Source organism: Mastomys coucha, unplaced genomic scaffold, assembly GCF_008632895.1.
Source record: "Mastomys coucha isolate ucsf_1 unplaced genomic scaffold, UCSF_Mcou_1 pScaffold22, whole genome shotgun sequence".
Classification (NCBI taxonomy): domain Eukaryota; kingdom Metazoa; phylum Chordata; class Mammalia; order Rodentia; family Muridae; genus Mastomys; species Mastomys coucha.
The window spans coordinates 162,031,770-162,047,764 of NW_022196905.1; the positions used below are offsets into that span (position 1 = coordinate 162,031,770).

Sequence of the window (15,995 nt, forward strand, 5' to 3'; positions counted from 1 at the left end):
CTTGTGCTTGCTGACTCTAAGATAGTGTGCAATGAGGCTTCTAAAGAAAATTACCAAGGTCAGTAACTGATAATGAAACAGTGGGGGTATAACCATTAACTCTTCACATTTTTATTCCATAGTTTTATGAACAATAAACAAGAAGTTTCCTTTGTTAAAAAGAATAAACTTTTCCATCTCAAAAAAAAAAATCAGTGGGAAAAGAAGGAGTTAGAAACCAAAGCATACATACTTCCTGGAAGATACATAAAACATAGCAAAGACACACACATATAGGCACACCCACACCCACACCCACACACACACACACACACACAAACACGCATACACACATGCAATACAAACACATACAAATGTGTGCACATCACACACCTACAGAAGACAAAAAGATTACAGAGAGAAGAGCAACACTAAAATAATAATGCTACGAAAAAAAATCCTGAAGCAGAAGTATCAGAATAACATTAGATTAATGATTGTCAGCAGACTTAAGAGCCAAGAAAGCATGGCTGGACATTTTAAAAATCTTAAAAGTAATCAATTTTGAAATACAGAAAATTATGTATTAGAGTAAATGGAGAAATAAAAATATTTCTAGACAAATACAAATTTAAGACCTTTCATGACATCAAAGCTAGAACAGCAGATAATTCTTAAAGCAGTCCTTTACAAAGAAGAAGAAGAGGAGGGGAAGGAGGAAGAAGGGAAGGAGGAGGAAACAGAAAGTTTAATGCAGAAGTCATGATGCAGTCCATGAAAGCCATGGACGTATGGATGGAGAAGAGAGCAAAAGAGGAGCAAATCTTGTCAAACACAGCAAACTATAAAATATCCAGTGCTACCAGGGAGATCAAAAGAGCTAACAACTAGCCAACCAAGTGGAACATTAAATGCAAAATCATAAACAAAGCAAAATCTGAGTCATAGCTGTGAATGCAAATACCCTTAACTCACCAATTAAAAGACAGACTACTGGACTGGATTTGAAAACATGGACAAACTTTCTGTGGTCTCCAGGAAACACACATATTTGAAAACACACCCATGATCCAAGAGCCAAAGGCTATAAATCAATCTACTAAATAAATGGTACATGCCAAAAAGTTGATGTAGCAATTTTCGTATCTGTAAAGTAGCCTTTAAACCAAACCCACTCAGAAGAGATAAAGAGGGTTGGCTGCCACATTTCATTAGAAGGAACAATTCATCAAATGGACATAAGAATTATAAATATGCAACAAGTTTTGTTCACTTGATTTCAGAACACAAACACTAGAAGATGGCAGGAGTCCAGGCACAATAATAATGGGAGAATTCAGTAGATTTAAGTAGGGTCTCCAAAGAAAAACTCACGAAGCAAACCTCAGAACTAAATTACCAAATGGATCAATTGGACTTGAGAGGCAGCAATGGAAAGTTCCACCAGAGGGGAGATACACATTCTTCTCAGCGGCACTTTGAACACAGTCTATAATTGACCACACTTCGAAGAAACAAAACAAAACAGAAAAAAAAAACCTTACTAAATAAATAAAGAATAAAATTAGGCGTAGAGGGGTGGCTCAGTTGTTAAGAGCATTTAACCTTATTGCAAAGAACACAGGGTCTCCCAGAGCCCACATGGTTTCTTTCAAATGCTTAACTCCAGTACCATAGGTCCTGACATACACTTCTGACCTCTGCAGACACTACATTCACGTACACATACATATAGGCAAGTAAACCACTCATGTGCATAAAATAGAACATGACAAAAAAAATTTAAGTTATTTTTAAAAACTTTCTGCATCCTATCATACCACAACAAAATCAAACTAGAAATTAGAAGGACCAACCTCAGAAAATACAGAGGTATTTGAAGATTAAACAATAAAAGTATTATAAATATATGTATATATACAATAGCAGAAATTTTTGCTTATCTTTGGGCAGCAGGTTATGAGCCGACTACTTGGTGATGAGCTCTTCAAGTCCCAAAGCTCTTCCTTGCCTTCCTATCCAATATTGTTGTCTCTTATAAACAGCCCCTGTGTCTCTGCTCAATTCTTTGCTCAGGGACATGAGAACCTAGAAATCCAGGTGGCTGCCCATCCACCCTGACACCCACAGACATCATTACTGGCATATATTCTAGCTTCCCAACCCTCCACCTTCTGCTCCTTGTGATTTCTCTTGAATTCGTTAAGATTAGACACAGGGCACGATGCAAAAGACAGGAGGAGTTTATTACAGAATGAGATCATCTGCTTTCCACACTTTTTCACATTGAGAGATGTGGACACTAAGCAGAGAGACCACTGCAGAGAACAACATCCATGGAATGACAATAGACACTTCCGAGAGACAATTGCGTAGATCGTAGTTTCAAGGGTTAGGAATGGACAGTGGCCAGGGGACCTTTGTGCTGATTTTTAATGCTCATGTAAGCCTTATACTATTTCTTAAAGTTTGAGAAACAGTTAGTTTTCATGGGGGGTGCGTTTTTATATATATGATTGACAGGCTCATTTAGCTTACTCCAAAAAGAGAACCACAGTATGTTTCTGTTCTCTACCAGGAAGCCTCTTCGTAGGTAGTGATGGAAGCTAAGCAAGCACTTCTAAGGGAAACTTTCCTTCTTTTCTCTATCTCCTTTTTCTTTTGGATACTAGCCAAAAGCCCAAGTAAACCTCCCCTAATACTCTGGTTTTTCTTTCTGATTCTTTGAATTTCCACCCATCCGCCCAGACAAGAGACAGCTAGAAAGTACCTAACTGGGGATCGGTCCTAGTAAGTCTCAACCTCATGAATTGGTTGAGAACCAATGACTTATGGAACCAATTAACAAGGTAGGGCACAGAGACTTACTGGGACCCTGAGAGGAATCCCCTAGTGCTACACAGATCAAAGCTTCTCTGCTTACAGGCATGTCATGGACCAAGTTCTATCTGATGACCTTTAAATAATCATACTAGGTCATGATGGCGCTCCAGTGCTAGGAGGTGATTTGGCACCAGGAGAAGACAGGTCATCTTCTAACTCCACTCACTTCTGTTTTCTTGCTCTATAGCTATTTTAAAATCCTAGCCTCTCATCTCTTCAATAATGTCTTGGACCACTCTCCCCCTAACACCTACCACTGCTTAGGGAGTTTCTTCTCCTTTTTGTCTAACTAATTAGGATTGATTGAGGTACCCAATTCTCTAGTCTTCACACCTCTTTGTCTGCAGGGCAGGATCCCACGTCCATAGACACTGTACCTCTCCACCTGCCAAATGTACAACTATCACAGCCAACTATCTTTCTGCCATGTAGCTGCTTGCTAACTCCCATGGCCAAAGAGGCTAGCTTTGGACACAAAAGCAAAAGTCCATGACTGCCTTCTTCTCTGTCAATCTTCTGCCAGCTTCAATTCCTTGAAGCTTGACCCTCAAACTAATAAAATTATCCTTTATCTTCCATTTTGAAATGATTCTAATCAGGACTGTCTTCCTGAACCATGAGTTTATTGGAGTTAATTACAAGAATATGGATAATAGGTTACTTTCCAAAATAGGTGTGGCAGAGATATTACTGAAAAGTCCAAAGAATAGTTTTAACAATGATAACCTAAGACCTTATCAAGTTCCCCAGATAGTACTCATGGAAGGCCACTGGGCAGGGCAGCACAGTGGAATTCATTCCTTGGGGACACCTCCCTTCCAAACCAAGGAAGTTCTTTCTCATTTCCCTCTACTAAGTCCACATTCACACACCTCATTTCTTACCCCTGTCTTTTATTCTTGAGTATGAGTCAATGAATTCAAAGTTTGAAGCCACTAAATGTGCATCACTTGGGTGAATATCTTCCATCGTACTGTAACTCTTCTCTAGATGTAAAGGGGCAAATTTCTTGGCTCCATTAAACCCAAAGGAGCTACTACAACATTATAAAAAATAAGCAATGGCTTTTTGGAAGAAAGTGGTCACACCTTCCTCTAATGAGTGCTGATATGCACTGTGAACACAGACTTGCTACTTCTGTCTTCCTCTCTCTGGCTTCTCCCTCTTTTTGCTCATCATTTCTACGACATTAAAAAAAAATCCTGTTTAACAGGACACACAGGAAGCAAGACTTTGAAGAGACTTCCAAGGAAAAGGTAGATGCCTCTTTTCAGATGCTGAAAAGTATGAATGGAGAGGCAGGCAAAGCATCCAGCCAGGCAAGAGAATGAATAGGTATTTTCTACCTATCATCTATATGAAACCCTGAAACTCAATATTAACAAAAATGCAAGTTAGACTCTAGCTAAACTCAGCCATAATACTCTAACATCTAATCTTTTCAGTTGCTGAAATTTATCCCAAAGAGTCCCTTTGGTACTGACTTCCTCTATAACAGGAGATCACATCGGACAAATCATACAAAATGGGGGTAAAATATAATTCTGGCAATGTGTGATAGTTAAAACCAAACTCTAGGATGTCTGATCAGTAAGACCATCAACCATAGAAGAGGTCCAAGGACCAGAACTGAAAAAGTCATAAAGGAGATGATGGTTCCTCAAACCAGAGGGCTATGAGTTTGAAGACAGCTTGAATCATGTCAACACAGAGAAACAAAGGGAATCTGGAGACATGAGATGGGAAGGGAACTCGCTGTTCAGAGCCCACAAGAAGCTTCTCACCAGTTCAGCAAGAGGAATTCCAGCACAATGAACAACAGTTGTAAATGCTCCCAACAGACAGTCAGTATTCTGTTTCTGCATATTTTTGTTGTGTTAAAGTAACAAGAAACCAGAGTCAAAGCCTAAGCCTGTATGACCTTGGAAAGGACCTTGTTCTTTCCCAAGATATTGCCTGAAAAGCTACAAGAAAACTGAATTTTTGTTGGTCAGGAAGGGTCCAGAGGTCCCCAAAACAGTGCAAGCTATTGCCACTGGTCTTAGCTACTTATAAGAGCTATAAGATACTATTGCTGAAGAAGCCTTAAACTCTGGCTGCAGGACATAGGAAAATCAAGCTGGCACTGGCCAGAAAAGCTCCTGGCAGTTACCTATATCTCATAGTGCCAGAAGAACTTGGCTGGGGGAGGGGGATATCACCAAAGGTTACATTCAAATGCAGACTTCTACTGCTATGATGGATGATGGAAGACTTTCATTCAAGTCCTCCCCAGCCAGTGGCTTTCAACACAGCTTACAGTGACTTGTGATGAATTATACAGACAATTATATTTTTTTCCTCATTACCTCAAGGTCCTCTCACCCTGACTGGTCTCTCTGAAGAAAGGCTAATGACATCATAATATTTTCTATCTATAAGAAAGTGAGCACTATTTTCATGTCTGTTCAAAACTGACCCAGGACACAAAGCCAGATAGTTTCTCCTAACTGCCAGAAAGAGTTCTATACTATCTCAGGCCAATGATTCTTCTCTAAAAGCTTCCCTCTGTATGTCTATCTATCTAGAATAGTATTTTATGCATGTATATATCTGTGTGGGATGTACATATACACATGTACATATGTATATTTGAATTCATGTGTCTGTACACATACACTTGTGTGTATTTACTAGTCAAGAGAGTAGTAAAAATAAAGTAGATTTAAAATTAATTTTTAAATTAAAATTCAATAATATTGGGGCTGAGAGTGGTGGCTTAAATCCTTTGATCCTAGAAGTCAAGATGCCTGATTTACATAGTGAATTCCAGGCTAGCCAGAGTTTCTTGGTGAACTCCAGTCCCCCCAGCCCCCTCTGTATGTATGTGTGTAATTACATCATTTCTTGTAACTTTCCCACCTCCAATTCCTTTAATCCCCCCTATTTCTTCACAAATTGATCATCTCTTATTCTTATTTTATACACACATAAAGACACACACACACAGAGACAGAGAGAGAGACAGAGAGACAGAGAGATGGAGAGAGGGAGAGGGAAAGGGAGGGGGAGAGGGAAGGGGAGAGAGAGAGAGAGAGAGAGAGAGAGAGAGAGAGAGAGAGAGAGAGAGAGGAGAGAGCAGTTTTAGATAAAACACTCCGCAGAAAGGAATCTAACACAGAGAAAAAGTAAAACTATCTCGTGTGCTGATTTGGCACAAGGCAGTGGTTTTAAACTTCCTGTCCTCTTCCCCCATAGGTAGGAAATGAGGGATAATTTGAAGCTTGAGACTGCCCCCTTTACTTCTTTTTTTTTTTCCAATTGAAATTATTTACTACGAGAAAATAATTTCAGTTTTTATACGCACAGATTTGTCTTCTTTAGTAGAGATTGCCAGATGATTGCAACAGAGAGTCAAAAAAAGTCAAACATAGGATCATCTTTCACTCAACAGTACTAAATAAGATAGCAGCACAACAACACATTAAACTTATAGCCTTACAAAACAATTTGTTTCTTTTTCTGATCGCGAAAAAGATCTCTACTTTCCAACTTTCAAGAGTTCTGAGTTAGGCAGGCACCAGTTGCCTCTCTAGTGGCCTAGGGCAGAGAGGGGTCCAGGGGAGGGAAGGAACCCAAGTGAGAGGAGCCTGGGGTTGAAGGGGCCTGATACTCATTTCTGAGGCAGTTTCATTCATTTCTTAACAACAGAGTATACTGTTCTGATGTCACCTGAGAGATGCTGCCAATGACTTCAGAAACAGAGGGAAGGAGGGGACAAAGTTAGCAAGGAGCTATGTTCTCGAATACAAAAGGCTCAGCCCTGCAGCCCTTGCCTTGTCTAGAGTCGAGAGGTCTTTGCAACGTTTTTTGTAGGTTGGCTATCTCAGACACAGGTAGGTAGATGGCAAGGTAGACCTGCCAGTTCTAGAGTAGGGGTTGTGATAGTCTTATCTGTCACTTTCTGTGTCAGATAGTCTTATCTGTCACAGTCTTGCCTGTCATTTCTTTTATAGCACTGTGAGGAGTACAGAGAGAAGCAGCCTGCTGGAAATGTCTGTCAAGTAGGCTCTCTGTCAAGCTTAAAGGATACTTTAAGGGTATATAATATAGTGCTTTGCCCCTAAAGGTGCCTCTGGGAGGTCATTGATATTTCTGAATCTGTGAATCTTAGATAATTCCCATCAGAGGCTCACATGAAAGTCTATGTGGTTTTCCCGTCTGACAGCCAATCTCTGTTTTATATTTTCTGGAAAACGTCCTTTAAGTTTTGACCACTCCCTTAGCTTGGGATGGGGAGTGTACAAGGCAAAGGCCAATGTATTTTAGCCATGTTACAGTAAGTTGTTAAAATGAGCAGGGTGTGGTGAGAAAACAAGAAAAATGACAAAGTCACAGTCATTCCTGGAAAAGAAAAGAAAGAAGAAAATGTTTAACTTAGGGTGGAGCATCAGTTATGTCTTAGGAATTTGTCCATTTTTTCAGAACTTGGGGCATACAGCTGTCTATAACACTGGTTCTCAACCTTCTTGATGCTGTGGCCCTTTAATACAGTTTATACATGTTTTGGTGATTCCCCCAACCATAAAATTATTTTGTCTCTACTTTATAACTGTAATTTTGCTAGTGTTATGACTTATAATGTAAATACATCTGATATTCAGGATATCTGATATGTGACCGCTGTGAAAGGGTCGTTTGACAACAAAGGGGTCATAATACATCAACAGAGTATTCTGGGCTGCTAAGTAATGCAGGCATCTTTAGAGGCAAAGCACTATATTATATACCTGTACAGGGTCCTTTAAGCTTGAGAGAGAATCTACTTCACCATACAGGCTCCTTCTCTCTGTACTCCTCACAGTGCTATAAAAAAAAGACAGGCACCATATTGTGACTTTTTGGGAGTCAGCTATTCTCACTTCCCCAGAAATGTTCAGTGGGTTCCTTAAGTTGTGACCCTAGGAAATGGATGAGCACCTGCCCTGATGTGCTTCTGTAAGTGTGTCACTTCCCTAACAGGAGGTTAGCAAGTACATTGTACAGAAAATCACTGGGTGCAGTGAGCACAGGCGCCAGGAGTGCTCAGGAGGCGGGAAGACACTGTTTCTCTCCACAACACATCTCTAACAGTATACCCTGAGACTGAGTGAGCCTCTGAGTCTGGAGATTAGACTTAAAAATAATATGCTGTCTCATGGTCTGTGCTGCTCCAAATGGCAGGACACATGCAGATCATATGGATTCTACATCTTATGGAAGGAGTTTTTTGTTTGTTTGTTCTGTTTTGTTTTGTCTTGTTCTGTTTAACAGAATATGGTTCAAAGATCTCTTCAAACTAAATATTTGAAGGTTCTGCATTGAGAGCTCCTGGTGTGACTGTTGATTCACTGCACTGCCAGGGCTGGGTGGTTTCGGTTTCACAGTAACTAGATCCACTGCAAAGGTCACTGGGATTTCCTATATCCTCTCAGCTGGGGAAATTCAGAAAGGCTCTCAGCATTGCAGGAGGAAGTAACAGAGAAGTGAAGAGATCTTCTATCCACATTGAGTGTCAGAAGCAGGTAAGAGACCAACTTCTCTTCAGTGTTCTCTCTCTGAGAGCTCTGTGGCCATATGCTGGGCAGAGACGAGAAGGCATCCATGGTGCTTAATTAATTTCTTAAAAATTTGTGGGACCAGGAAAGGCTGCTCCTGAGAATAGGTTGGAGCAAGGCATCATATGAATCATATGACTCTTGCTTTGAGTTAGGTACCAGCAGACATGTTGCTGAAACAGGATATGTCCTAGGATTGTTTTCTCTGATCACACTGTCTCTGCTAATGGACATAGTTAAAGGACTGTGGCCAGTGATGGAGCAGAGCTGACTCAGTCCACTCCTATGGAAGACAGAATGAGATACAGGGTGAACAGCCACTGCCTTGGTGAAGGACAAAGAGATGAAATGCTGTGTTGATGTAAGAACATAGCTCCACCTTAAAGCGAATAAGAGTTTATTCTGGAGTCAAATACAAGGGATGATGACACAGAAGTATAGTCTTAGGTTAGCCCACTATGCTCCAACTTGGCAAATCTGAAGTTTTTGTAGCTATAAAGCAAAGAAAAGATGAGCCATGGTACTTAAAATTGCACTGGAACACCAGGTTATAATAAGTGTGTGTGTGGGGGGGAGGGGGAGTCTTGCTACACGTATCAGATGGTATCAAACCATATTCTTGACCTTTGGGATGGTGAGAGCTAGGAGACTGCTCATACATTCTAGAAAGAATTTTACATGATGGTCACAATGAGGTTAAGTCAAGCTCAGAAGAGATGGACACTAAATGGCCATGGACCTGCTAAAGATAGCCCAGGAAAACTTGGCTCAATACTTTGCAACCTTCCAGCTCTCCACAATCACAAGAATGCTAATCACTCAGCCTCGTGGGTTCATTAACACAGTTGTGGCTCTTTTCTGAGAACCTCAGGTCACACCTGGAACCAGAATGAATGGCGATCAGGTTGTTTACATGTTTTCCATCACACATCTGAACTTGACTTCTAAGCAGCATTCACTCAATCCTTACCCCTTGTCTTCTCTTGTGGGATTCTGTCACCGTCCAGCGGCAACAAAGAGAAATGGGTTTTCTGGGATATGGAGTTAGGAGGAAATTGGCTAGCCATGTTTAAGTTACCTTAGTCCATGTGGAAGGATCTTAAAAAATTAGACAGCACTCAGGAGGTATGGTCACCCAGCCATCTTGCATTTAATAATAATTCTCTTTGTTACAAGCCAACAGGTAGAATAGGTGAGGCAAAACTCCTCCCCCAAGTTCGTCAGCATATAGGCCCAATCAGCAGCTTCTTTGGTCTCTGTAGAGGCAGGACTTCCGATGTAACTGAAACCAGGAGCGAGGTGTGGCAAATAGCAGAAGGTGGGCAGAGAGGTGTGGTTATGAGAGGCAGGCAGGGTCTGAAGAATCAGCCCTCAAGCCAGGAGGGTTACAGGATTCAGATCCTGGGTCTGATTGACGGAAGTGCTTCAGGATTAAGCCTGGTTGGTGTCTCTGTTTTACCCTTCACCTGCTCATCTCTCAGACAACTGTTCCTGCACTCTGGATACCCTCCCCCTCAATTCCTGCCATCAGCCTCCTTTTATCTCAACCATCATCAGAGAGGCATCATCCAGTAACTGATGGGAGCAGATGCAGCCAATCATTAGGTGGAGCTCAGGGAACCCTGTGGAAGAAGAAGGATTATAGTAGACATAGGGGTTGAGGATACCTCGAGAACAAAACCCAAAGAATCAACTAAGCAGGATTCATAGGGGCTCCCAGAAACTGAAGCAGCAATCATGGAGCCTGTATGGGTCTGACCTAGGTCGTTGGTACTATTGAAAGACTCCTAACAGTGGGAATGGGGGAGTCTCTGACACTTTTGCCTGTTCTTGGAATTCTTTTCCTCCTACTGGGTTGCCATATCCAGCCCTGCTATGAGGGTTTTTAGTCGTATTATAACTTGTTAAGCAGTGTTCTGTTGATATCCCTGGGAGGTCTGCTCTTTTCTGAAGGGAAACAGAGGAGCAAGAAAGATCTGGAGGAGAGGGGAGGTAGGGAAGAGGGACTGAAGAGAGTGGAGGGAGAGAGAACTGCAATTGAGATGTAATTAGAAGAGAAGAATTACGTGTGTGTTTGTGGGTGTGTGTTTGTACTCTGAAACATAAACTTCTTTACCTACACACTAAATGAACTTAAGTCCAGAGAGGATGTAAAGGGCTCCAATCTATGAGTATAGTAGAATATCATTAGGAATCATTCATTGACTTTTATTTTTCATTAATTAATTAAGTAAATTCTTTGCCACTTGTGTTTGGTTTTATCTTGGGTCTCTGTCCCATCCAGCCTCTGATTCCTGGCCACCCAGGCAGTGTCAGGCATGGGCCCCCTCTCATGGTATGGACGTCAAGTTGGACCAGTCATTGGTTGGCCATCCCCACAAGTTCTGAGTCACCATTACCTCAAGGACATCTTGTAGGCAGGACAAATTGTAGGTCAAAGGTTTTGTGGCTGAGTCTTTTGAGTTCTTTACATATTTTGGGTATTAGCTTTCTTCTAGCTGCTGAGCTGACAAAAATCTTTTTCAGTTCTGTAGACTGCTGTTTTGTACTAATGACACTGTCCTCTGCTTTACAGAAGCTTTTCAGTGTCATGAGGTCCTACTTATTAATTGTTGATATTAGTGCCGGACAGGCTATTGGTGCTCTGTTCAGGACATTGTCTCCTGTACCAATGTGTTCAAGGCTACTCCCCTCTTTCTCTTCTATTAGATCTAGTGTATGCTAGGTCTTTGAACCACTTGGACTTGAGTTACATGCAGGGTGATAGACATGGATTTATTTGTATTCTCCTACATGCAGATACGCACTTAGACAAGCTTCAGTTCTATGCAATGCCCTCTTCTATGCTCTTGGAAGAATCATTACCATATAAACTGTCACTTTAATTGTTTTCTTTTTTCTTTCTTTTCTTTTTTATTGACCTGTTACTTTAATTATGGCAGACAATAGTGCACAGTATGAATGTGCCCCTTGTATGCTTCTCTTCAAATGTTGATCAGAGCATCCCCACAGCTAAGGAATTTCTAGAGAAATCATCCATACTCTCTCGAATGTCTTGAAATGAAGAACATCTTGTTTTTGTCCAAGGAAAGCATTAGTATTTCAACAAAGAAAAGTTTTTCTTAGGATTAAAATAGACAGTTGAATAGGATGTTGTTTTTGAAATTCTTAATTGGATTAAAATACTTTCAAAGCATTTAATACAAAATCATTTTATGGACTGCTATACAGTGTTGTATTTTCTGTTTTTTTTTAAAAAGATTTATTTATTCATGTCACATATGTGGGTACACTGTCACTGTCTTGAGACACATAAGAAGAGGGCATCGGATCCTATTGCAGATGGTTGTGAGCCACCATGTGGTTGCTGGGAATTGAACTCAAGACCTCTGGAAGAGCAGTCAGTGCTCTTAACCACTGAACCATCTCTCCAGCCCCAGTGTTATCTAATTGTTCATATATATGTATATATATATATATATATATATATATATATATATATATATATATATATATATATATGTATACACATATACATTTTTCCTGGAATAGCAATTCTTGGTAGTTTTGTGTATGGGGGGTCATGATCAGGAAATTTATATAACCACATGTGTGGGAGGAAGAAACAAATACATTTTAAAGCCTTGGAAATTATCCCAAGGATATATATCAAACAAGAAAGTTTCTGTTTACAGGGATCACTATTCCTTATGTGAGTAAATGAACAAATAAATTAAATTTATTATGTGTAACTAAGGTAGAAAATAAATCCTCTAAGTACTATTTTATTTTCCATTTGATGTCTAATTTTTTTTCCTAAACTAGTATTCTGAAAACAGCTCTGCCACTCTTAGAAAAAAAAATCTGTACTAGTTTGTTATTAACTCTAAAGTAGTTCATACCTCAAGCTATAAACTCACCTCAGTAATGTATGTGAAATGGTTTTGAAACAGTAGAAACAGGTAAATAACCATAGATACCAGGATCACTGGTACTTAACTGGGTAATGGTTTGCGTACTGGAGGACATCTGAGAATCTGCGGAGCTCTGGCCCTGCAGGAGCAGCCACAGAGCTATGCTTTCTGAAGGGGCGGGGCAGTCGATCTTCTGTGGTCCTGCTTCCCTGGAGTGGGCCAGTGCACACAGGCAAGAGGTATGGTGTGGTGGATAGGAGCCTAGGCCAGAGCCACGGAGCAGGAAGTGACTGTGATAGGCTCATGAAGCTTCCAGCAATGAAACTTTGGGAGAGAACTCTCTTCTCCAAAATTGCTATAGCTCTTCTTATATGACAGACACTTCCAGATCTTTGATGAAGTAAGTGTTGTACCTTTATTTCTTGTGGACAGGGTCTTATATACATTTTGGGGTGGATTGGGGCACTGGCCCTATGTGATTATCATGGTCCTCTTCAGAGGGTTCCACAGTCATATGACAGGAACTTGGTAGGGAGTAGGTGAAACATCTACAATCTTCAGGTGTGAGAGTACTGGGGTTTCTGAACTCACTTGACCACACCAAGTTTCCTGGCACAGTCCATTGTCCCACACCTGGTAGTTATTAACACTTGTTTTTCAGGTAGTTTGATAGCTATTATGGTAAGATGTGTTTCTTCTGAAAATATTTTCCAGGTTTGAGGGGTGAGGAACTGATTCAGCTGCACCAGGCTACTCATGCCAACACATTCATGTGAAGGTACAGCTTGCCCAGTGCTTCCTCAATTATACAACTACTTTGTGACTCTCTTAGCTAAGGTTTCTATTGCTGGGATAAAACACCATTTCCAGAAGCAACTTAGATAGGAAAGGATTTATTCAGCTTATAATTCTCAGGTCATACTCAACCATTGATGAAATCAAGGCAGGAACCTAGAGGCAGGAGATAATGCAGAAGTGGAATGCTGCTCGTTGGATTGCTCCTTATTGTCACTGCCCACAGTGAGCTGGACCATACAGTATCAATCATCAATCAAGAAAATTCGCCTCATGCTTTCCCATGGACCCATTTGATAGGGCATTTTTTTTTCTCAATCAAGACTCCCTCTTTCCAAATGACTCAAGCTTACATCAAATTGATGTAAAAATATCCAGTATAGTGTCATTTAACAATAATGGAAATGGATACTAGGAATGTCTAAAGGCCTTAGCAGATACTCCATAATTTTATAGACCAGTTAAATAAGTATTTTTTTTGTGTATAAAAGCTCATCCTATTAAGATGAGGAGACTGGAAACAATTGACAATCTCCTAATTAAAACAAAGTAAACCTTTATAGGATTTGGTAAAAGGCATGCCCAACTGTTAATATGCAAACGAGCAAAATCTGTTGTGGGTAAAGATTTGAGGGATTCTATAATGACATAAAACAAAATCATGTATTTGCTTCCTAATTGCATACACACTTCCTTGATGGAGTCTTAAAATAGCCATTTTGATGTAATTCATAAAACAGATGAAATCTAAACATCTGAGTGTCCTTTACACTCATTCTACTGAGGAAGAGCTTTAAAACAGGCATAGGACCCTGCATTTGCATTTTTAATTTCTAATAAGGCAAACCGTGTTAATAGAATTGAAATAAAATGGTTTCATTCTTCATTAAAGTCCATACCTTGAATGTCAGTGACTCATATACTTCTTTTAAACCAAGTCTGTTATGGGTGTTCACATAAGCAGGGGTATAATTGCTTACTGGAGGATGGAAGCTTAATGGTGGCTACACCATGTAACAGTTCCTCCTCTCACCAGCTATTAATTGCCAATAGTTTCTCAGGTACTGGTGGGTTTCCAATAGCATGTTCCCTCTGTGATGAACCCAAGACAGATGGGCTTAATCTTCTCCAGGTCATTAACCTACTATGAGTTCAGGAAGACAAGGGGTGTCGTGTCCCAAAGACAGTGTTTTTGAACTCCATTTTTAGGGCTCTACCATTTTTTCTCCTCCTCTTTCCCATGATGCTCCTTGAGTCTAAGGAAGGGTTGTTGCAGGAAATATTAAAAAGTGAACCAGCATGTTCCTGGTCTCTCTGCCTGTCAACTCTATGAGCTCCTGCTTCTCTCAACTCGCCAACTCTTCATATTCATCAAAGGAAATATACACTAAGAGAAAGTCTTAATGCTGAACATCTATGCCATAAATGCAAGAGTACCCTCATTCATGAAAGAAACTTTACTAAACCTCAAAATGCTCAATAATAGTGGGAGACTTCAACACCCCACTCTCACCAATGGACAGGTCATTGAAAAAGAAACCAAACAGAGACACAGTGAAACTAATAGAGGTTATAAACCAAATGGATGTAACAGATATATACAGGAATTTAACCCTAAAACAAAAGAATATTCCTTCTTCTCAGTACCTCGTGGTACCTTTTCCAAAATTGACCATACAATCAGTTACAAAACAAGCTTCAACCGATACAAGATGATTGAAATAAGCCCATACATCCCGTCAGATCACCATGGTCTAAGTCTAAACTTCAATATCAACAAAAACAAAAGAAAACACACTTACCCAGGGAAACTGAACAATTCTCTACTCAATGATATCCAACAACTTATGAGTGTGCTCTTCAGGATTGAAAAGTGAGAGAGCATAATGCAGGAAGCCAGAAAGAATGTCCCCTCAGACACGGGGCACCATCAATTGACCAGGCTGTCATTGACAGCAGGTTTCCCCTGACTAGATGTTATTGGGACTTTAATACAGCAGAAGGTAAGGGGCACTTGAAAGTCTACTGTCAGACTCCTTTGGCAGGTCTCAAGGGGGGGCACATGATGACCCACCAATCTGACCAAGGTATATGTGGTTAAGCATGGACCAGATGACTCTCCCACAGCCTGTCTAGAGCAACACGTGGAGGCATTCTGTCAGTATACACCTTATGACCCCAGTAGCAAGGAGCACAAAGCTACTATAACTATGGCTTTTATAGACCAGACTAGGAGAAATATCATAAAAAAGCCCTTGGGTTCAGAGGGTAGAGGAACTACAGGATAAGTCGTTGAGGTTGCTGAGAAATACTACCATAACAGGGAGACAGGAGGAGAAGGAGCAGAGGAAGAGAAAGGAAGAAGATGAAAGTGAGATGAAAAACAAAAAGGGACAGGAAAGGAATTTACAGAGAATCTTGGCTACAATAGTTAGGGAAAACTGAGAAGAGAGACTCCAACCAAAGAGAGAGAGAAAAACCATTGAAAAGGACCAGTGTGCATATTGCAAAGAGAAGGGGCCACTGGGCCCTAGAATGCCCCAATAAACAGAAGCTGGGAGCAGGAAATCCCAGGCCTTAGGAAAGGTGTTAGCCCTGAGGGAAGAGAGCAACTAGGGAGGATGGAGTCCAGACCCCTTCCATGAGACACTAGTAACCTTGAAAGTGGAGGGGAAACCCACCCAATTCTTGGTGGATACTGGGGCCCAACACGCAGTCCTCCTCCAAGCTGATGGTCCAGTCTCCAGCAAAAAATCTGGGGTCCAAGGAGCCACTGGCACCAAAATGTATTCATGGACTACTCTAAGAACAATGGACCTAGGGATGGGCTGAGTATCCCATTCATTTA

General features: G+C 40.7%; 2 protein-coding genes across 4 annotated transcripts in view; both read left to right on the top strand.

Annotated features, from left to right (window-relative positions):
- The window catches only part of Mcph1 (microcephalin 1), a 401,136-nt gene that overhangs the window by 168,303 nt on the left and 216,838 nt on the right, over positions 1-15,995 (top strand). The gene's annotated exons all lie outside the window — the stretch shown is intronic.
- Positions 8,305-15,995, top strand: part of LOC116070722 — a 54,267-nt gene continuing 46,576 nt past the window's right edge. Inside the window, exon 1 of the mRNA XM_031342171.1 lies at positions 8,305-8,405. The gene's annotated coding sequence lies outside the window, so the exon portion shown is untranslated. The remainder of the gene's footprint in view (positions 8,406-15,995) is intronic.